Below are 24,060 nucleotides of genomic sequence, written 5' to 3'. Positions count from 1 at the left end.
CTGCAATTTTTATAGACACACAGAATACGTATGTCAAGGTAAACGGAAGTTGATGCGATTCCAATATTTACAAACTGAAGATTAATGACAAAACAAAGGAAACATAATTCCTCCATAATAATGTTTTTTTACTTAAATTTCTATTTTTCTCTCAAGTGTTGCTGATAATGCAACAGCCCTATCTGCAGATATAAAGTACATAGTACAGAAAAAGATTACAATGTAGACAGACAATGTGCAGAAGTGCAGCCACAGAAAGGGTTAAGGAAGACAATAAGACCTTTAGGTGAATACTAGATGAAATAGCACAATGATCAGGAAGGGATAGCACCTCCAGGAGCAGAGAAGGTGCGGCCCCCAAGTGCTGATGATCACCTCCCTGAGTGCCAGAGACTTACAGGATGCTCCTCACCTTGCAGGGGCAGGAGGAGGAGTGACTGGCAGCAGCAGCCTGAGCAGTGACTGGCTCCTTCTTCTGCGTCCCTGACTCCCAAGGACTTTAATTAGCAGTTCTCAGAGCAGAAGAACAGATCTGCTCCGACTGTAGGAGTGTGCCCTCTCATTTACGGTCTGTACATCAATGTATGAACAGAAGAACTAGTGCACCCTACTGCTGGAGAAAGTGCACCAGGAGAAGGTGGACTGTGACCTGGCAGCATCTCCTGTCATCTGGAGAAGAATAAAGGAGACTTTCTACAACTGATAAGAAAGCTGTAAGTTGTGCTCTGATATTATTTATTGGGTGGACTGGGTGCTTGGCTAGCAGATGTCACTTCGGACTATTCTCAGCAGCAGTGGAAGAGGTCACTGACTGCAGGGTTAATGTGGGCTGCACCCATCTGACTATACAAACAGCTCTTTATTCTGCATTGTGTCAATATTGTTTTTCCAACACAGTCATATAGATGGTAACTATAGTCAGTAACAAATGCATCCAGCACTGTACTATGGAAAGCATACAGTATGGCAGTATATAGAGAGATGAGCAAATTTATTGAAAATATAGTAGTGTCCAATAAAATAACAAGGTATTGCTCACATCTATCTATCTAGCTAATATCTATCTCTCATGTTTCATATCCCTAATTAATTATATCTATATATTATTTATCAATCTATTTATCTATCTATCTATCTATCTATCTAACTATCTACAATATCTATCAAAACTATCAATCTCTATCATGTCATATCTATCTAATATCTATCACTCATATGTTTCATATCTCTAATTATTTATATCTATACATTATCTATCTATCTACCATATGTATCTAATTATCTATCTAACTATATATCTATCAAAACTATCTATCTCTATCATATCTATCTATCAATCAATCAATCATATCTATCTCTTTAATAATTGAGATCTATCTATTTATGATATGTATCTACTTATCTAGATCTATCTATCTATTTACATCTATCCATATCTATCTATCCATATCTATCCATATATCTATCTTTCTATCACATATCTATCTATCTATCTAGAAAAAAAAAGAAAAAGAGCAGCACAAGCAAACAACTTGTAGATGGGTGGGTGCCCGTCCTCTGGTAAATACCAAACCTTCTTACATATGAAAAAAATAGTAGAAACAGCACTTATTGCCACAGCTCTTGCTGAGCTAATAAATCATCTATTTATGGAGTGCTGTTTCTACTATTTTTTTCATATCTATCTATCTATCTATCCCATATCTATCTATCTATCTATCTATCCATATATCCATATATCTATCCCATATCTATCTATCCATATCTATCTATCCACCCATATCTATCTATCTATCCATACATCTATCTATATTTCTATCATATATCTATCTATCTATCTATCCCATATCTATCTATCCATATCTATCTGTCCATATATCTATCTATCTTTCTATCACATATCTATCTCTATCTATCTATCTATCTATCTATCTATCTATCCCATATCTATCTATCTATCTATCAATCTATCTATCTATCTATCTATCCCATATCTATCTATCTATCTATCTATCTATCTATCTATCTATCCCATATCTATCTACTTATCTATCTATCTATCTATCTATCTATCTATCTATGTATCTATCTATCTATCTATCTCTATCGATCTATCTATCCCATATCTATCTACTTATCTATCTATCTATCTATCTATCTATCTATCTATCTATCTATCTATCTATCTGTCATCTCTATCCTTTCAAATGTGCTCAATCACTCTTCTGTTTTGCGTTTCCATGATTCCCATTCTGTTCAGTATATCTGCCAAAGTTACAAGTTTCACTGCTGTTTATTTTTTTTAATCTTCTTGGGATTGTCAGATGATGTCAGTACATTTTTAAAGAGAGCATAAACAGAAAATATCCACTGAATGTAAGAAAAGCAAATAATGACAATGTATGCACACAGTAGGTTATATACTAGGTTTCTAATTAACTCTTAAAAGCTGGTATGTGTGTATGATAATATATTATAGGCAAGATAATGTGCATTTGCAGTGCTATGGAAAATCACAGACAACACGCTGTGGCCATTAGAATCTTATGATCCCTTTTTTTTATTTCAGCTACATCTGAAAAACTTGCTGATATAAAAGCCAAATAAACTGTTAATCACGTTTGAAATATTTTAGCATTCAAAACATATCCAAATAGCATTTTTTATTTTGACTATCCATATTATCTATACATTCTGCTTCATTCAATAAACACAATATCATTACAAAATGCAAAAAAGAGGCTGTACCTCCAGGGTATGATCACACAGAGTTTGCTTATCTAAATTTTAGAGCATCTTCTGCTCTAAAATCTACATAAAAACAATTTGAAATGCTCTTTGAATAAGCTTCAAGGGGGAAAACATGACTATAGTGCACATGGTGCTGTTTATTTTCATGGAAGTGGAAAAAAAAACAACTTGTCAATTTTTAAGTTGTTTGTGTTTAAAAAAAAAGTGTTCCACATTGGAATCAACTGATTCAGAAAAAAATGCACAAATAAATGTAAACACATGAAAAAATATCAGAAAAAAAATCACATAAATACAGTGTGTACATACTGTATCCCAAAAGTCTAAAAAGTGAACCACAGTGACTGCTTCCATCCACATCAGACAAAAGAGAGAGGGCACTTCACTCCCCTGTCCTACTATGTTCATCATTAGTGCATTCATGTAACCTATAAAACATGTAAGTAATAGCCAGAGATTACCTATAAAACATTTAAGTAATAGCCAGAGATTAGCTAACCATGCTATTAGTGCACATTTGTGCTTGTTCAGGGTTAATTTGCTATAGAAAATCAACAGACTCCTGTCAAGACCACATCTCCGAGGAGTAAATATAGGGTAGTAAATATATCAATGCTGTCATGTATAACAAGGGGCATAGATGTATGGTATATGTATTTACCCTACAGATTTACTTAAACTTACGTTATATACATTGGTTGTTCACTTTGGTAAATAACTAGAAGTTACCTGATGTATGTGAACAATGAGATCTGATCTAATTACACTTTCATTTATACCTACAATGTTACAATATATAACTAATTCATGGAGAATTACATTTAAAGAATGTTTGTCATAACAAAAAAAGGTTCTTTTAAAATGTATCTGAATTATAATGCTAAAGTGTTAAGCCATCAGGCAGGGAAAGTTTTTTCATTTATCCTGTTGGACACCCAGATGGTGAATAATGGGCTGAGCCCTATTGGTCAGCAGATCCACTCCAATCATCAGCCCCAAAAGTACTCTTACAGGGAAGTTGTCACCATGAGAATGCCGTCCAATCTGGAGGCACCATATTATAGAGCAGGGGGAGCTGAGCAGATTGATATATAGTTTTGGGAGTAAAGTCTTAGTATAACCTGAGTTTTCATCATTTAATCCTTTGCTCTTTCTGGGATTTTCAGTCCAGTGGGTGGGGTTATCAGTGACTGACAGCTTTCTTTGCATACAGAGATAGCTGTCAGTCACTGATAGGACCGCCCACTGGACTGAAAGTCCCAGAAAGAGCAAAGGATTAAATGATGAAAACTCAGGTTATACTAAGACTTTACTCCCAAAACTATATATCAATCTGCTCAGCTCCCCCTGCTCTATAACATGGTGGCTGCAGAGTGGACTGGATTTTCACAGTGACAGATTCTCTCTAACTTCAGTGATTTGAGGGGAGAGCCTGACGGACAAAATCTTTTCCTGCTTCACCATCCAGGTGAAATCTAGATTAGCAGAATCAGGTTCACTACAAAACCAGCTTCTATTGACTTTTAACTCTATTGTAAAAGTCACTAGTTGAGAAGAGTTGCATGAGTCCTTTAAAAAAAAGGAGCTGAAAATGTTTTAAAATAGCAGCAGTCAATCCCCTGCTGATACAGTGCAGATGCTTCTATGGTCTCCTGCCGTTTTTTTGTTGACAGATTGTCAGCTGTAACATTCTTTACTTGCATGTGACTGCTGCAGCCAATCAATAGCCTCAGTGGTCACATACTGAGCAATGGACTAAGTATTTTACTTCTTCATCTTTCATAATCTAAATAGGTTCTAAAATCCTTGCTGCTTAATTTTATAATATACTGTACCATTTTAGAGGTAATATATTAATCATCCAGCACATCCAGATAGTGAAAAAATGTTATTTTTATTTCATACTTCCACAATCACTTGCATTCTCATGAGAGATGCGTTTGGAACAAACAGTTCTTTTTTAAGGTTCATAATAAAGGCAGAATCCATCCTTAAAGCGTTAGTCGCAAATTTGAAAATTATCCTCTATCTGTGAATATCTGACCACTGGGGCAACCAGTGGTCCTGAGACCTGGGGTTCTGAAGATCCTCTTATAAATGAAGTGGAGGTTGATCATGAACACTGCCGCTCCATTCATTTTTATGAGAGTGCCAAAGAGCATCCGAGCACATTCACATTGGGCTCTTCATAATCCCATTCTTGGGGATTGCTATCTTGTTATCTTCAACTTATACCCTAACTTTGAACTCGGCAGGGAAGTTCCAAACATCTTGGAAAATAGCCACAAATCCTTCAGCCCCTTCATGTAATCACAGACAGATTTGTTCATTTTAAGATCTTGACTCTGTGGGGGCCATATCATTACTTTCAGGACTCCTTATTTTTTCTTTTTTTTAAAGCTAGTTAATGACACTGGCTGTATGTTTGAGGTCATTGTCTTAGTGTAGAAAAAAACTGGAGCCAATCAGATGCCTCCTTGATGGTATTGCATCATAAGTATCTGCTGTAACCCTGCCCCCTGCACTAACTGACACTGGCTCAGCATTGGAGCCGGCTGTCAGTCAGTGTGGGGAGCGAGATTCCAGCCCCCACTCTTTATACTTAGAGCGGTGACTGAAACCAGAATGCTGCCAGGGGGAATAAAGTTCATTTTCTCCCCACAATGTTTGGCTAAGTGCTGGAACTGGGCAGGTTAGTAACGCAATTAACTTGCAGATTAACCCCATATCTGAAGGTTAATAGCTTTTTTTCTGGTGACAGGTTCCCTTTAAGTTTTTAAGCATAGTTGAATCACTTAGCCTTGTTTCCATATCAAAAGTATGGCTTTTTGACCATAATTTTTCTTTGAAAACCACTTCTGGCCAGACTTCTCTGAACAATAGATAGGTGTAGTTGGGACCCACTAGTTGCTGCAAGTTCTGAGCTTATGGCACTACTAGACATCTTCTGATACTGAAAAAAAGTAAGCATGATGTGTCTTTCATTCGCTACACTATTTTCTTGGCTGACCACTACAGTTCTGAAACTTGGTGTCCACAATGCTGAAACATAGAATCAGATACTTAACCATCATGCTATATCATTAGGGAGGCATCTGATTGGCTTGCAATTTATTCTACAGCAGGACAATGACCTCAATCATACCGCAAATGCTATTAAGTATTATCTTCAGCATAACAAAGAACAAGGAGTCCTGAAAATGATGATATGGCCCCCACAGAGCCCTTATCAAAAACATTGAATCTATCTTAGATTTAATGAAGAGAAAGAAGGATGTGCACTAATCTACATCCTCAGAAGATCTGTGGTTAGAACTCCAAGATGTTTAGAACAACCTCTGTGCCAAGGTCCTTCAAGACTGTGTGTAAACATATCTAGAAGAACTGTTTTGAAGACAACGGGCATTCACATGAAATATTGATTTGAATTAAATTTCTCTTTTGTTCATTCACTTTGCATTTTGCTAATTGATAAAAATAAACTAATAACATATTTCTTTTTTCTAAACCATTCTTACTCTGCAGCAATTTTTCCACACCTGCCTAAATGTTTTGAATGGTACTGTATATATTAGTCACATAATGATATTGAAAAAAAAATTGCTTATAAAGCAGTATAAACTACTTTATGTACCACTTAAAAATAATGGACGCTTGCAATGTTTTTAGAATAAGTTATTAATTTGTCAAAGGTCTCTAATTAAGATTTTATCTTTATAAAATGTTTAAGATTTTTATTTATGAATATTGTTGCCTAATCAATACGTATGGTAGTATAACATTATGCCTCTCCAAGCTGCTCCAGTCAGGAAGCTTGGGTCTGGCAGGGAAGGTATTTAAGGGTTGGATTCTGTTCTTTTTATCAGGCTGTTCAAAATTCGCTTAATTTCATGGGAACCCAAGTGACTGTGGATTTTACAACTGATGCATGTTTGAAATCAAGAGATGATTTTTCACTATCTTGATGGACTGGTTAATTCATATAATTCTTCAACAAGGTGATCACATGAATCCATGTAGGAACAAATAATTACAGACATGATGAGCTAACTTTACTTCTGTACACCTTTTTAGAGGGCAACTGTGTACGGTCATGTTTGTAGAAGTGGCCCCAAAGGGATAATGGAGAGGTGTAAGGGGTAAAAGCCTCTAGATCCAGTGCAGGTACATAATCTCTCTGCTAAGAAAAATCATCACCAAAATGCCCGCAAAGTTAGCTGCTGTGTTGAATAGATTGTATTTGTCTTCTTGCCACCAGGAGAAGTGGTTCTCTTAGTGAGAAAGAGATTGAGTGGCTGTGACGGGCATGTTATGCTGGTGACAACAGCTAGTGTGGTGGGAGCAACCTCTTGACAGTAGAACTTCTGGGATGGATTCTGTTCACCTCTTTAGGGAGGTAATCGCTCTTGTTACGGCTGCTCTGTAGTAGACCTCTATGGACTGAACACTTTGCTGTTAAATTACTGTATTAAAGTGATTGTGCTTCAGCTGAATGTCACCATCAAGCTGTGCCTCTCTGGAGTAAATTGTTTGTATGCTTGCAGCATACTTGTCCTGTCAGGGTTCACCGCCACTCCATACTACATAGACAGTGTAGTTCATAGACACATTAGGTGAACTTTCTGAGATAGAATTTAAAGAACAGCAGGAAGCACAATAATGAGAAAGTAACAGTAATATCTCACATAGGAACATTTTTACTAAATGATTCTATTAAAGAAAATGTTTTTTTTTTTTGCCTGATTTGACAAAAAATGTAATACTTATTTGAGGGGAAAAACTCTTTAAAAATACAGTATTTACAAAAATAGCAAATGTTTCTTTAATCTATCTCCCCCTTTACCTTGGTAATTTCTTGCCTCATTATGAAATCAAAGCTGGAAAAATAATTATTTTACTATGTTTCTATATCACCCTTTCCTTCTCTAAAATCATGAGTAATTTTTTGCACCTGTAGTGCAACCAAATTTCACTTGATGTCACTGCAACATTGCAGTGCCAAAAAAGTAAATGGCGTCACATTGCAACCCCAAGGGTAATTGTAGCACCCTGAGGATTCGGCTGCTACAGGGGTATTGCACCTCAACCCAGAGGTGTGATATTCCACTCCCGAGTAAGGAAGGAGTGTGGAACTGAGCTCGGTAGGCTGCATGCACTACATACATCCCATTTCCGAGGAGCAGACCGACGGTACTCCCACTTAGAAATGTGCAGGTACGACCGAGTCTGTTCCTGGCTGGAGTGGGAGGGGGGTGGTACATCCCAAGTAGTGTAGGGGCAGATAGGGGGAGCAGCCTGGGTAAAGATAGGAGCTCATTGGGTGCTGGTCACCTGAGCTCACACATAAAGGGTGTATATAAGGTGGGCACCAACTAAGAACAGGGTCAGTTGCAGAGAGGAAGTCAGAGAGCAGAGAAGAAAGACCCAGAGTGAGAGAGGAGAAGAGAGAGAGAGACCCAGAGGGGGAAACAGCAGAAAAGGACTCCAAGACCCCAAACTTAAATCCCCGGGTGAAGAGTCGGCACAGGGTACCGGAACCCAAGCTGGTGGGGGGCAAAACACACCCCAGCCAGAGACCGGAGACCGTGGGCAGCGCTTGTCACGGTCACCCACCACATCCACCACGAAGGCATACCACGTGGAGGGCCAGGGAACCCGAGGCCAAGGGTCTCCCAACAGAAGGCCCGAGGGAGCTGGACCTGGGTGGATCAATAGTGGGGACGGCCAGAGAACGGACAGAAGGAGAGCTCAGGGTCACGCTCCGGACTTATTTGGGGGTTGGCTGGATCCAGAACCTGGTGGACGCAGCACGGCTCGGGAGGTCACTCGAAGCTGGAGTGACCAGAACATCAGCAGTGAGTAAACATCCTAAACTGCATAACCCGACTCTGTCTCTGATTGCCGTCTACACTGCATCACCACAACCCCCATCCTCTGCACCTGATCCCCCTGAGGCTATACCCCACCCGTTGGGGGTTATATCATCAAAGCTGCACCTACACCATCAGCCTCAGCGGACCCTGCTGCAGCGGCGGCCACAGTGACCGCAACACAACGGGTGGCGTAGTGACATTAAGAACTTAGCAACATCTGTAGGACTGCCACACACACTGAGCTTGACACCCTGGGCACGGACCGGGTCACAGCCACTCGGAGACTACAACCCCCATCTGATCCGGCTCCGGGTATTCCCCTAAAGAATATGGCCCAGGGGGCGCGTCATAATGATAATGATAATTTTTATTTATATAGCGCCAATATATTCTGCAGCACTTTACAATTAAGCGGGGGCATGTACAGACAATAAATTCAATACAAGGTGAGACAGTTTAAACAGTTACATTAGGAGTGAGGTCCTTGCTTGCTAGCTTACAATCTACAAGGAAATGAGGTGACACAATAAGTGAAAAGTGCTTGTTATTTCAGGTCTAGCAATTATAATAGGGATTTTCATATAAAGCTGCATGATCCGGTCATCAGCCCGTATGTTTAAGTGCAACAATCAAGTATCAAGTGCAATCAAGTTAGTTTACTGAGGTGGTAGGCTTGTTTAAAGAGATGGGTTATAAAAGTGCGCTTGAAGACGTGGGGGTTAGGCATCAGTCGGATCGTCTAGGGTAGTGCATTCCAGAGAGCTGGCGCAGCACGAGAGAAGTCTTGGAGATGGAGGTGCGAGGTTAGATTTAAGGGGGATGTTAGTCCTAGCTCATTTGTAGAACGGATAGCACGTGTAGGGTGATAGACAGAGATGAGAGAGGACATATAAGGCGGTGCAGAACTGTGGAGAGCTTTGTGGGTGAGAGTGATGAGTTTATATTGGATCCTGTAGCGAATGGGCAACCAGTGTAATGACTGGCACAAGATGGAGGCATCGGTGAAGCGACTGGACAAAAATACAACCCTGGCTGCCGCATTCAGGATGGATTGGAGAGGAGAAAGTTTGGTAAGAGTGAGACCAATCAGAAGAGAGTTGCAGTAGTCCAGACGAGAGTGAATAAGGGCAACAGTAAGAGTTTTAGCAGTTTCAAAGGTGAGAAAACTTCGGATTCTGGAGATGTTTTTAAGATGCAGGTGACAAGAGCGGGTGAGTGATCGGATATAGGGAATAAAGGAAAGTTTAGTGTCGAATATGACCCCAAGGCAGCGAGTATGCTGCTTGGGAGTTATGGTTGAACCCTCCAAGGTAATTTCAATATTAGGTAGAGTTAGGTTAGTAGAGTGGAGAAACACAAGAAGTTAAATTTTGGAGAGATTCAGTTGAAGATAGAGGGAGGACATGATGTTAGAGACAGTAGACAAACAATCCTTGGTATTTTGTATTACGATAGGGTTGATGCCAGGGGAAGAAATGTATAATTGGGTGTCGTCAGTATAGAGATGATACTGGAACCCAAATCTGCTGATTGTTTGTCCAATATGGGCAGTGTATAGATAGAAGAGGAGGGGGCCTAGGACTGAGCCCTGCGGAATCCGATAGTAAGGGGATGAGGAGAGGAAAAGGAGCCGGCAAAAGATACAGTGAAGGAGCAGTCAGAGAGATAGGAGGAGAACCAGGAGAGAACGGTTTACTTGAGGCCTATGGAGTGGAGCATAGTGAGGAGGAGCTGGTGATCCACAGTGTCAAATGCAGAAGAGAGATCCAGGAGAACCAGCAGGGAGCAGTGACCTTTGGATTTAGCTGTTAGTAGTTCATTAGAGACTTCAGTGAGGGCAGTTTCAGTGGAGTGTAAAGAGTGGAAACCAGATTGTAGAGAGTCGAGAAGAGAGTTATCGGAGAGATAGCGGATTAGACGGGAGTGGACAAAGCGTTCCAGGAGTTTAGAGATGAATGGAAGATTAGAGACTGGTCTGTAGTTAGCAGTGCAGTTCTGGTTCAGGGATGGCTTTTTAAGTATAGGGGTTATGATGACATGTTTAAATGAGGAGGTGAGAACGACTGCAGGAGATGTGAGGGTCACTGTTGCAGGTTGTAGGCTGAGAAGAAGCGAGGAGGTGGGTAACTTATTCTTCTGTAACAGGCTCAAAGATGGCTAGTGAGCTTGAAGTTCAGCAGGGAAGGGGATCCAGGCACTGGGGAGATTGGGCTAAGATGTCCTGATGGATGTGGTTGATTTTTTTAGGAAATAAGTGGCCAGATCCTCACCGCTGAGGTTGGTGTTCGGGGCCTGTGCTTTAGGGTTCAGGAGGGAAGTTAATGTTTCAAAAAGTCATTCTGGATTGTTGGATAGTGAAGTGATGAGGGTGGTGAAGTTGAATTGTTTGACCAGATGAAGGGCAGAGTTATAGGTTTTGAGCATGAACTTACAGTGGATGAAGTCTTCTGCTAAAAGTGATTTTCTCCACAGACAATCAGCACACCTTGAGCAACGCTGAAGAAAACGTGTTTGCAGCGTGTGCCAGGGCTGCTTTGTCTGTGTCTGGACTTTATGCATGTAGAAAGTGCTGCTTCTTCTAGGGCACTCTTCAGTGTATTATTGTAGTGTGACAATGCTAAGTCTGGATAGGAGAGGGAGGAGATGGGAGCTAAAGATGTGTGGAGATTGTCCATAAGCCGCTGGGTATTAATGGTATGTGTATTCCTATAAGTTTGGTAAGTGGGGGTGTCTCGGGTGAGGAGACATTTCTTGACAGAGAAGGAATGAAGGTTGTGGTCCGAGAGCAGGAGAGGGGAGTACGGTGACTGTCTCAAGCAAGTCACAAGAAGTCCAGCCATGTTTGATTTTTAGTGACTTGCTTTTCGCAATTGCAGCACTCTCGAGATTGAACCCATTCCAGTAATCATACTGAGCTGGAGAATCATGTTGCACAGATATTTTTTACCATGCAATGGAGAAAGAAAAATGTTGTGAAGAAAAAACTGAGAGTGGTGGTCATGAGGGATTCCCTATTGAAAGGAACAGAGGCTGCTATCTGCAGACCAGACATAACCTCAAGAGAAATGTGCTGTCTTCCAGGAGCAAAAATTAAGGATGTGTCTGACAGGATATCAAGACTCTTCTGACCTACAGATCACAACCCATTCCAGCTAATACATGTGGGGACAAATGACACCGCAAGAAAGGACCTGGAAACCATCTGCAGTGACTTTGAAGACTTAGGCAAGAAAATGAAAGAATTGGGAGCGCAGGTGGTCTTCTCATTCATCCTCCCAGTGGATGGCCATGGAACAATGAGGTGGAATAAGATTCTTCAGGTGAACAACTGGCTACGTCGATGGTGCCGCCAACAAGGATTTGGATTTCTGGATCATGGAATGAATTACCTATATGATGGACTACTTGCTAGAGATGGGGTGCACCTTACGAAGACTGGAAAACATGTATTTGGAAATCACCTTGCTACACTCATCAGGAGAGCTTTAAACTAGAACAGTGTGGGAAGGGAAACAAAAGGCCAGAAAAAGATATACAGCTGACAAATACTATTGAGATCTCTGCTACTGGAAGTGGAAAGGAAGAACAAAGACAAAAAAAAAAATAAATAATAAAAATATGGGAGGAAGAGAAACCAATCACAAACTAAAATGTTTTTTTTACAAATGCACAAAGCATGGGCAACAAACAAGGAGAATTGAAACTACTAACGCAGGAAAAGGAATATGATGTCATTGGAATCACTGAAACTTGGTTGGACAATAAACATGATTGGAATACAAGGCTAAAAGGATACAACTTATTTGCAAGAAACAGTCTTGATAAACGAGGAGGAGGTGTCGCATTGTATGTTAGAAAAGCGTATATCTGCACAGAGATTGAAGCAGAGACTGGGAGTTCTGTGGAATCTGTTTGGGTAAGAATACAAGGAGAGAACAACGGAAAGGACACCATTGTAGGCATTTACTACAGGCCACCTGGGCAAGCTGAAGACATGGATGAACTCTTTATGTATCAAATGAACAAGTTCTCCAAAAAATATGACGTAGTGGTCATGGGAGATTTCAACTATCCAGACATTTGTTGGGAATCTCTCTCAAGTAAAGCTAACAGGTCAAGCAAATTCTTATCCTCTCTTGCTGACAACTTTATCTTCCAAAAGGTAGGGGAGAAAACAAGGGGATCTGCTACTTTGGATCTAATCCTTATAAACAGGGAGGAAATGGTTGAGGAGGTAAAAGTGGCTGGAACCCTAGGAGGCAGCGATCATGCTATTATAGAATTTAGGATAACTAGAGGAGGAAGACATGTGAAGACTCAAACTTCAAGGTTAGATTTCAGAAAGGCAGATTTTAAGCGACTCAGAAAGAGAATAGGAGGGATCCAATGGCTGGATGTCCTTAAGGACAAAAATGTCCAGGAAGGATGGGAAATTTTTAAAAATGAGATTCTCAAAGCACAATCGCTAACAATTCGGAAAAGTAGGAAGAATGGGAAGCATTTAAGCAAACCAGGATGGATGAACACAGAACTTAAACACATGCTAAAAAGAAAGAAAGAAATGTTTATCAAATGGAAAGAGGGAGGCATATCTAAAGAAGATTATAATGCAGTCTGCAGATCCTGCAGGGCACGTATCAGGTTAGCTAAAGCTGACAATGAATTAAGGCTTGCAAGAGATGTCAAAAGCAATAAAAAAGGATTTTGGGGGTATGTCAAAAGTAAAAGAAAAGTCAAAGATGCTATAGGATTTTTACAGGATGAAAATGGTGAAATGGTAAGAAAAGATGTTGAGAAGGCCGAACTTTTTTAATTCCTATTTTGCATCTGTTTTCTCTCAGGAATAAAATGTAACATCAACTGATCTTCACTGTCCTATTAAAGGAATAGAAAAATACAAGTTATCTGTAAACAGAGAGATTGTGAGAGAATATTTAGCTAACATAAATGAGTTCAAGTCTCCAGGTCCAGATGAATTACACCCCAGAGTACTGAAGGAGATCGTAGAAGAAATTTTAGAACCACTCTCCATAATCTTTGAAAATTCTTGGAGAACAGGAGAAGTCCCAGAAGACTGGAGAAGAGCAAATGTTGTTCCTATCTTCAAAAAGGGGAAGAAGGTGGACCCAGGGAACTATAGGCCGGTGAGTCTGACTTCTATACCAGGAAAAATCTTTGAACAAATTATTAAACAACATGTATGTAAGTACCTGGATAAGAATGAAGTGATTAACCAGAGTCAGCATGGGTTTGTAACTAACAAGTCATGTCAGACTAACTTAATTTCCTTCTATGACAAAATCAATGACTGGGTGGATCAGGGAAATGCTGTAGATATAGTATATCTTGACCTCAGAAAAGCATTTGACAAAGTATCTCACACCATCCTTATTGAAAAAATTGCCAAGTATGGAATGGACAAGGCAACTGTTAGGTGGATTCATAACTGGCTTAGTGATCGGACTCAAAGAGTGGTCGTAAATGGCTTCACATCCAGTTGGATGAATGTCTCAAGTGGGGTACCACAGGGCTCTGTCCTGGGACCTGTATTGTTCAACATCGTTATCAATGATTTAGATGAAGGAATTGAGGGTAAACTGATTAAATTTGCTGATGACACAAAGCTAGGAGGGATAGCTAATACTAGAGAAGAGAGAGAGAGAGGATTCAAAAAGACCTAAATAAACTGGAGCAGTGGGCTGTAACCAACAGAATGGTTTTTAACAGGGAAAAATGCAAAGTACTACATCTGGGCAATAAAAATGAAAAAAGCATATACAAAATGGGAGGAATAGAGCTAAGCAACAGTACATGTGAAAAAGACTTAGGTATACTAATAGATCATAGACTGAACATGAGTCAACAGTGTGATGCAGCAGCAAAAAAGGCAAATACAATTCTGGGATGTATTAACAGAAGCATACAGTCTAGATCACGTGAAGTCATTATCGGACTTTACACCTCTTTGGTCAGACCTCATCTGGAATACTGCATCCAGTTTTGGGCACCACATTTTAAAAAAGACATCGACAAACTGGAGCAAGTTCAGAGAAGAGCGACCAGAATGGTGACCGGTCTGCAAACCATGTCCTATGAGGAACGGTTACAGGATTTGGGAATTTTTAGCTTGCAAAAAAGAAGACTGAGAGGAGACTTAATAGCTGTCTACAAATATCTCAAGGGCTGTCACATTATAGAAGGATCATCTTTATTCTCATTTGCACAAGGAAAGACTAGAAGCAATGGGATGAAACTGAATGGGAGGAGACACAGATTAGATATTAGAAAAAACTTTTTGACAGTTAGGGTGATCAATGAGTGGAACAGGCTGCCACGAGAGGTGGTGAGTTCCCCTTCAATGGACGTCTTCAAACAGAGGCTGGACAGATATCTGTCTGAGATGATTTAGTGAATCCTGCTTTGTGCCCGGGGTTGGACCAGATGACCCAGGAGGTCCTCTCCCACTCTACCATTCTATGATTCTATGATTCTATGAATTCTGTAAAAATAACTCCCCCCAAAAGAACATCAGCATTGCAGGTTTTTTTTCACAATTTCGATTGAAAAAAATATTTATGGGACTTTGAACAATCGGAGTAAAAAACCAAAGCACAAAAATGAAAAATTCCTGGGTCCTTAATGGGTTAATGAGAACAGTGGAATTTATACAAAGTAAAAAAATTATATATGGCAAGTAATAGGTCATCTCTACATATTTCCCTGATGATGAATTCCCCCTATAGAATTAAATGATCACCATGTTTGCATGTCAATACAGTCAAAAATGGTTTTAGCAGCTGATCTCATGACCTCCTTGGGGAATGGGGGACCAAATTATAAAATGGGAGTTTAGTGAAGAAAGGTATGTAATATGAATTCAATTAGTACAGATTTTTTTTTACCCCAGAGCATAACAAATGTAAGATGTAAAAAAACACACATACAGTGCATTGAAAAGGTATTCATACCCCATGAAATTCTCCAAATTTTTCATCTTACACTCACAAACTATACCAACACAAAGCAAGTATTTGTGATCCTGACTGACCAATTGCCTACAGAAGTCACATAATTAGTAAATTGAGTTCACCTATTTGTAATTTATTATCAGTATAACTACAGCTGTTCTGTGAAGGCCTCAGAGGTTTGTTTGGGAACATTAGGGATTAAACAGCATCATGAAAACCAAGGAACACACCAGACAGGTTAGGGGAAAAGTTATGTAGAAGAGTAAAGCAGGGTTAGGTTATAATAAAAAAAACTCAAGCTCTGAACATCTCACAGGGCACTGTTCAATATGTCATCCAAAAATGGAAGGAGTATGGCACAACTGCAAACTTACCAAGACATGGCCATCACACTAATTTCCAGGCAAGGAAAGCGTTAATTAGAGAAGCAGGCAAGAGGCCCATGGTTACTCTGGAGGAACTGCAGAGATTCAAAGCTCAGGGAGAAGAATCTGTCCACAGGGCAACTATTAGTCGTATGCTACACAGATCTGGCCCATATGGAAGAGTGGCAAGAAGAAACCGATTTTTGAAAGAAAGCCATAAGAAGTTCAATTTGCAGGTTGCAAAAAGCAATATAGGTGACACAGCTAGGTGTCTGGTCAGATAAGAGCAAAGTAGAATTTTTTTTTTACAGGGCAGTCGTGGAAGAAAACCTGTTAGAGGTTGCAAAAGACTTGAGAATGGTGGTGTAGGTTCACCTTCCAGCAGAACAAGACCTTAATCTAAACTAAAGACCAGAGCTACAATGAAATGGTTTAGATTAAAGCATATTCATGGGTGTGAAAGGCCTAGTCACAGTCCAGACCTAAGCCCCATTGAGAATCTGTGGTAAGACTTGACAATTGTTGTTAACAGGTGCTCTCTATCCAATCGCACTGAACTAGAGCTAGTTTCCAAAGAAGAATGGGCAAAATATTTTGCTTGATGTGCAAAGCTGGGTGAGACATACCCCAAAACACTTACAGCAGTAATTACAGTGAAAGGTGGTCCTACAAAGTATTTACACAGGGGGGGCTGAATACAAATTCACATCACAATTTTTAAATTTATATTTTTAAAATGTTTAGAAAATGTATCATTTCCTTTACACTTCACAAATACTTGCTACTTTGTGTTGGTATATCACATAACATCACAACAAAATATATTTAAGTATGTGGGAGTTATGTGAAAAAACATGGAAAAGTTTACAGGTCATGAATACTTTTTCAAGGCACTGTATACTCACCTCACTGCACACCTGCCTGGCAACCTCTTCTTTTCCTTGTCACCAGCCTCATCTTCCAGCCTTCCAGCTATGATCAAACTTTGGAAGTCACAGAGCGTTGCACATGGTAATGTCACAATATGCAACGCACAATAACCTTTGAGGCCTGGCCACGGTGTGCAGTGAGGTTATTATACAGTATATATATTTTTTTGTTTTTACATCCTACATTTGTTATGCGCTGGGGTCTGGAGAGACTGTACAGCATAATAAGGAATTTTCATTTCACGGAGAATAACTTCACTGCAAATCACATTTCTTGGGAAAATCCATTCAATTTGGTGAATTTTGCCAGATCCGCTCATCTCTAGTTACTATAAGTTACCAATAAGGATATATAACCAATGAAGGTTCTTTAGTCAGTTAATGTACAAAGCAGCATTACCCCATGTGCATTGCATCCAAATATGAACAATCTGTCAGTAAAGAGTCACTTGTGAGCAATTACTAAAATTACATTTATGTGCAATGCTTGAAATTAAACAGAACACCCAATCAGACATGTCAAATTGTCCACAGACAAAGATTTGCTGCAGTTTGATATGGTACAATGCACAAGTAAATCCAGCAATCCAGACTCTACCCTTCTATATTGAAAAGTTAAAGTTGCAATGATAACATTATTCTGGTTAATGCTACATCTCTCGTCAGTAAAAAGCTGAAAAGCTTACACCATTTTATATCATTTAGGGGAGGACTGGACAGTATTACAAATTGTAATTTCATTAACATGCCATTTGCTGTCGGCTGCTTGGATTAAAAAAAAAATCAGGACGCCGGTCAGTAATGTTTCCTCTCAGCACAAATATAACAGAAAAGAAAAATTACTCAGATTGTTCTGAAAAAGAGCATTTCCTGCCAAATAAAAAGATCGTCGAAAAAATTCTCCAATTAGTCAGTAAATATGTTGTTCACATTTCATGGGTTATTTGTTAGCAGTTCCTTAATGGTTGATATAAAGGATCGTTAGCCTTTTCTACAAAGCATTTTTCATAACCCTGTGTATGCCCCAGATGTGTTGTGCAGTATAGTGTATCATGCACAAATGTAGTCGAGCTAAATTGGCCATCTGATACTTTGTGGCTGCTATGTCTGTGTTTTGTGATAACTCTTGGAGTAAAGCTAATGTAGGAAACCTCAGAAATCCTAAACCATAGATTACGCTTGATTTACATCACATTCGGCTATGGTGTTCAGTGGGACAGCTTGAAACAGTTCACCATATGATTGCTCTGGATGTGTGCATATATTTCCAACAGAGTGGGGCAAGCTGTGTCCTGACATATACTGGCCACATGTAAACCAAAAGGGCACTGTTTTGACTATTTTGGTAAACTTTTGCTTGTTAAAATCTATGGGTTTGTTAGCATATTTGAAATTCGTGTAAACATACAGCACAAATGTGTTAGGATATGCTTTCATTTAATGATCTCTGTGGGTTCAACCACCAGTACCCCCACTGATCAAGAGGAAAAAAGGGCAAAGCACTATTTTTGGCCTGTGACCTCTTGTCTTAGGACTGTCCACTGCTCACATCAGCACTGCAGCCAATCACTGAGCTCAGTGGCTTGATTGAGTTAGATGGCAAGAGCTGGTCAGCTCAGTGATTGGCTTCAGTGGTGATCTGAGCTGTCAAAATGACGTTACCACTGCAGCCAAAACATTGAAACTGAAGCAGAGGTTGGGAACCGGTGCTGGATCCAGGGAAGATAAGTACTATCTGATTTTGATGTTTTACAAGACAGGCAATGTTTGAATCCACTTTTCAAAAAGTAGAAACCCCCTTTAAAGGGACTCTGTCAGCACAGAATGACTGTTCAACCAAGTACAGTCGCTCGGTGCTTCACGGTGGACCCAATCATTTATATACACCTTCCCATCTGCTTGATTTCCCTCTATCTCTGCCCTTCTCTGGCTCTATGAAGCCAAAGCTGTCAATCAAAGAAGGGAGGGTGGAGATAGAGGGAAAACAAGCAGGTGGGAAGGTGTATTTAAATGATTGCACCCACCGTGAAGCACCGAGCTGCAGGACTTTGCTTGAACAGTCATACTGTGCTGACAGAGTCCCTTTAACAAATTTGTCTGCAAACATATTATTTTTTATTTAATATGCATATGTTTGTTTTCTCTGTCTCTAATGTTGACTCCCATATACAGTATACATATGATAGTTCTGTTCTGCTTTAAGTTTCACATTACTTTGCCATGTTACATTAGCTTTCACCCGACAAGTCAATGTAAACCTCATCCTTTCCCTGAACATGCGTTCTAATGATTTCCTCCCCAAGTTGATGGTTTCCTTACATCTCATGGGAGATGCCACCACTTTTAACATATTATCTAAGCCCAATACTATGAATATGACTAGCACATATTCATCCATGTCTATGCTTAAAGCCATGCCATAAAAAGCTAACAATGGCTTTTTAGAAAAATTGTTTTTCAAGAATTTTGGCTAATGTTTCTCCAAGCTTCTTACATTTCAGCCTTTGTATTCACAACTGTGCCCCACACTCACTAAGGGTATAAAAATAACCAGTCAGGAGAGAAAGCTGTACCGTTAATTGGAGGCAGCTTAAAAATGTTGTTTAAAATGTTGTTATGGGAAGATTGACAATTTTTATTGGAAAATGGATTTCTCTGCCAGCGGCATCTGTAGACAATATTGCATAGTGTTGTATGCAGTCACGGAGAAAAGGTGCTTCAGTGACTGCTTACTAGTACACTAATGACCACACAATGGCAACAATTTATAGCAGATTTTCAATGTTTAGATTCTTCAGTATTTACATTTTTACACTTAAAGAAGCACCCCCATCTAAATATACCGCAATCATCATATCATATTATATAGCACTGTGTACTTACAATTGCTCATTTTGCCTTTCTAATCAGCTAATTCTTCACTTTCTCTGCTCTGTGTAGATACAGAAAGTCTCTTGTCCCTCCATTTATCATTCCTCTCTTCAAACACTGACCCATCTGTTCCTTCCTCTGCCAAGGAATTTTGCAATGACGTATGAGTCATACAGAAAATAATTGAACTCCTGTTTCTACATAGAGCTTAGAAGGATTCAGTTAGTCATTTTCAATCATGTGATGTCATAGACCTAATGGAAAAGAGAAGAATTAACTGGGTAGAAAGGAAAATTGAGTAATTGTGAGTACACAGTGCTATATAATATGATGATTGCAATATATTAGAAAATAGAAGAAACACAAGATGACTGTCAATCTTCCTCGGTCTGGGGCTCCATGCAAGATCTCGCCTCGTGGGGTAAGGATGATTCTGAGAAAGGTCAGGAATGATCCGAGAACTACATGGGAGGACCTGGTCAATGACCTGAAGAGAGCTGGGACCACAGTCTCAAACATTATGGTTACACACTACGCAGTCATGGATTAAAATCCTGCAGGGCACACAAGGTCCCCCTGCTCACGCCAACACATGTCCAGGCCCATTTAACGTTTGACAATGACCATCTGGATGATCCAGAGGAGGCATGGGAGAAGGTCATGTGGTAAGATGAGACCAAAATAGAACTTTTTGGTATCAGCTCCACTCACTGTGTTTGGAGGAGGAAGAATGATGAGTACAACCCCAAGAACACCGTCCCAACTGTGAAGCATGGTGGGGGAAACATCATACTTTGGGGGTGCTTTTCTGCAAAGGGAACAGGACGACTGCATCATATTGAAGACAGGATGGATGGGGTCATATATCGTAAGATTTTGGCCAATAACCTCCTTCCCTCAATGAGAGCATTGAAGAGGGGTCGTGGCTGGGTCTTCCAGCATGACAATGACCCGAAACACACGGCCAGGACAACTAAGGAGTGGCACTATAGGAAGCATTTCAAGGTCCTGGAGTGGCCTAACCAGTCTCCAGATCTGAACCCAATAGAAAATCTTTGAGGGAGCTGAAACTCAATATTTCCCAGCGACCGCCCCGAAACCTGAAAAATCTGGAAAAGATCTGTATGGAGGAGTGGGCCAAAATCCCTGCTGTAGTGTGTGCAAACTTGGTCAAGAACTAGAGGAAACGTCTGACCTCTGTAATTGCAAACAAAGGTTTCTGTACCAAATATTAAGTTCTGTTTTTCTATTGTACCAAATACTTATTTCATGCAATGAAATGAAAATTAATTATGTAAAAATCATACAATGTGATTTTCTGGATTTCTTTGTAGGTGGGAAAACTTGAAAAATCAGCAGTGTATCAAATGCTCATTTTCCTCAGTGTAGCAGTGGGTCACTCGGCCAATTGCTGCACTGCAAAAGTGTACATGTTTTACATAAAATTGCATGTTTATGGGAGGTGGGTATTGGCTGCATGGTGGAATATGTTAGAGAAATGTGTTTCATGTGTAAAAACAACACAACAAAAACAAACAAACAAGAAAACCCAATATCATTCATCTCATAGTTTGGGCTATAATCGACCATGTGGCACACCTTGGTACATGTAAACCTGGGCTATCTTTTGCATTATGAGGTTTGTTAGGCTTTATTAAGGGACCAGTTGTAATTACCTGAGATAAAGGTAAGTGAAAGGTATGTTTTAACATTTACTAAATCAGGACTGGTAACTAGCTGGCTATACAATCAGTTACCACATTAGATGTTGACAGTAATTAGGTTTTTAGCAAGAAATGACATGTAAATATAATTTATGACTGTTCTGGTTAACCGAAGAAGATATGTTTAGCTTAACTTAAAGTGAAAGAGACAAAATGACACAAGCATGCCAGTCAGACTATGGAAGTCATGTTGCCATGTATCACCTGCTTAGGTTTATGCTCAAAGCCCCTGGTCTTGAAGAGCAGTTCTTGAGCAACACGGACAAGTGGTGCTGGAGCAGCAGAACAGCAGAGATGTGAGTGAAGTGGCGTTGAAGCTGTAACAGACTGCAGAGTAGATGCTGAACAGATGCAGCAGAGCTGAGATAGCAATGACTGAAGCAGCAGAGCTGGGATAGTGATGACTGATGCATTGATGTAGCAAAGATGTAGCGAAGCTGAGGCAGTGATTACTGAAGTAGCAGAGTTGAAACAAACATGAATGGAATAGGAGAATTGTAGCAGCAGTGGCTGATATGTCATTGCTGGAGCTTCAATGACAGATATAGCAGAGTTGAAGCAATGGTGACTGATGTAAGAGTACTGGAACAATATTGACTGGAATAGCTGAGTTGTAGCAGTGGTGGCTGATTTAGCAGTGCTGGAACACTGATGATTAGAATAGCAGATTTGTTGCAGTTGCGGCTGTTGTGACTGTTCCAGAACATCAGAGGTGACCCTATAGTAGAGATGATACAGTAATGCTTTAGAGGTTGCCCAGTGGTGACCTATGCAGCAGAGCTGGCACAGCAATGGCTGATATAGCAGAGCTAGTACAGTGATGGCTAATGTAGCAGAGCTGGCAAAGCGATGGCTGAAGTAGCGGGGCTGGCACAGTGGAGTCTGAGTAGCAGTGCTGGAACCATGATGTAGCAGAGTGAAACTACAATGTAGGAAAGTGGAACCATGTATGTACAGCATAGTGTAGCAGCAGCACATCAACTGAATCTGAATACGAAAGCAATATCTTGCTGCCTAAACTGTGTTAAAATACCAACCTGGACAGTTTCACTGGAGCAGAGGAACAGAGAACCACAGCAGAGGTGAAAGGATTCAGGGCTCAGCACTTCAGTCAGGAGAGGTAACACTTGTACTACAGACAGAAGCTCTATTGGCATCTTTCTGGGTCTGGTGCTTTGTTTTCCTTCTAATAAGCATTAGTTCAAGATGTTCAATATTATTTTCATCATTAAACTCATTACCTTCAAGTATATAAACGAGTACAAAACAAATTGTACATTGCAAATTAAAACTGTTGATCATTTATGCCATGACTAGTTGTAATATCTACAAATACTGGACATAAAGATTTACATAGCTCATAATAAAATGGTAAAGCAGCTTCAATAAAGACTGATGTTTAATGAACTCGGCTTGTAACACAGTTATTGATATTGTAATAGTAAAAGCAATGAATTACAAGAGAGATATTAGAATGAACCCTGGATATCGTCATGTACTGTATGTGAGTGCAGCATGATCATAGTTTCCAAGGAGTTGTCTCCTGTTCAAAAACAGTGGTCAGGGATGCTAATGTAGCACCCTGAGGATTCGGCTGCTACAGGGGTATTGCACCTCAACCCAGAGGTGTGATATTCCACTCCCGGGTAAGGATGGAGTGTGGGACTGAGCTCGGTAGGCTGCATGCACTACATACATCCCATTTCCGAGGAACAGGCCGACGGTACTCCCACTTAGAAATGTGCAGGTACGACCGAGTCTGTTCCTGGCTGGAGTGGGAGGGGGGTGGTACATCCCATGTAGTGTAGGGGCAGATAGGGGGAGCAGCCTGGGTAAAGATAGGAGCTCATTGGGTGCTGGTCACCTGAGCTCACACATAGAGGGTGTATATAAGGTGGGCACCATCAGAGATCAGGGTCAGATGCAGAGAACAAGACAGCTGCAGAGGAGCAGACAGCAAGACAGCTGCAGAGGAGCAGACAGCAAGCAGAGAGGAAGTCAGCCTGCAGCAAGAGAGAGACCCTGAGTGAGAGAGGAGCAGAGAAGGAGTACCCAGAGGGGAAAACAGAGAGGACCCAAGAACCCAAATTAAAGCACCGGGTGAGGAGTCGGCACAGGGTACCGGATCCCAAGCTGGTGGGGGCAGAAAACACACCCCAGCCAGAGACCGGAGACCGTGGGCAACGTTTGTCACGGTCACCCATCACATCCACCCCGAAGGCACACCACATGAAGGGTCAGGGAACCCAGGGCCAAGGGTGTCCCAACAGAAGGCCCGAGGGAGCTGGACCTAGGTGGATCACTGGTGGGGACGGCTGAAGAAAGGACAGAGGGAGAGCTCAGGGCCACGCTCCGGACTTGTTTGGGGGTTGGCTGGATCCAGGACCTGGTGGACGCAGCACGGCTCGGGTGGTCACTAGCAGCTGGAGTGACCAGTACAACATCTGCAGTAAGTAAACACCCTTAACTGTACAACCCGACTCTGTCTTCACTGCCGTCTGCACTACACCACCACAACCCCCATCCTCTGCGCCTGTCCCCTCTGAGGCTATACCCCTCCCGTTGGGGGTTATCTCACC

At 40.6% G+C, this 24,060-nt stretch overlaps 1 protein-coding gene across 4 annotated transcripts in view; it reads left to right on the top strand.

Annotated features, from left to right (window-relative positions):
• The first annotated feature begins 303 nt into the window (after window positions 1-303).
• The window catches only part of NPY2R (neuropeptide Y receptor Y2), a 96,542-nt gene continuing 72,785 nt past the window's right edge, over window positions 304-24,060 (top strand). Inside the window, exon 1 of one of the 4 annotated variants that reach the window (XM_073645059.1) lies at window positions 304-713. The gene's annotated coding sequence lies outside the window, so the exon portion shown is untranslated. The remainder of the gene's footprint in view (window positions 714-24,060) is intronic. The other 3 variants (XM_073645049.1, XM_073645040.1, XM_073645031.1) reach the window with 3 other exon arrangements.

Source organism: Phyllobates terribilis, unplaced genomic scaffold (assembly GCF_046119375.1).
Source record: "Phyllobates terribilis strain yellow unplaced genomic scaffold, ASM4611937v1 Scaffold_1__5_contigs__length_1240528914, whole genome shotgun sequence".
Classification (NCBI taxonomy): domain Eukaryota; kingdom Metazoa; phylum Chordata; class Amphibia; order Anura; family Dendrobatidae; genus Phyllobates; species Phyllobates terribilis.
Note: the sequence above shows the minus strand (reverse complement) of the source record. Positions and strands in the feature narration are given on the sequence as shown.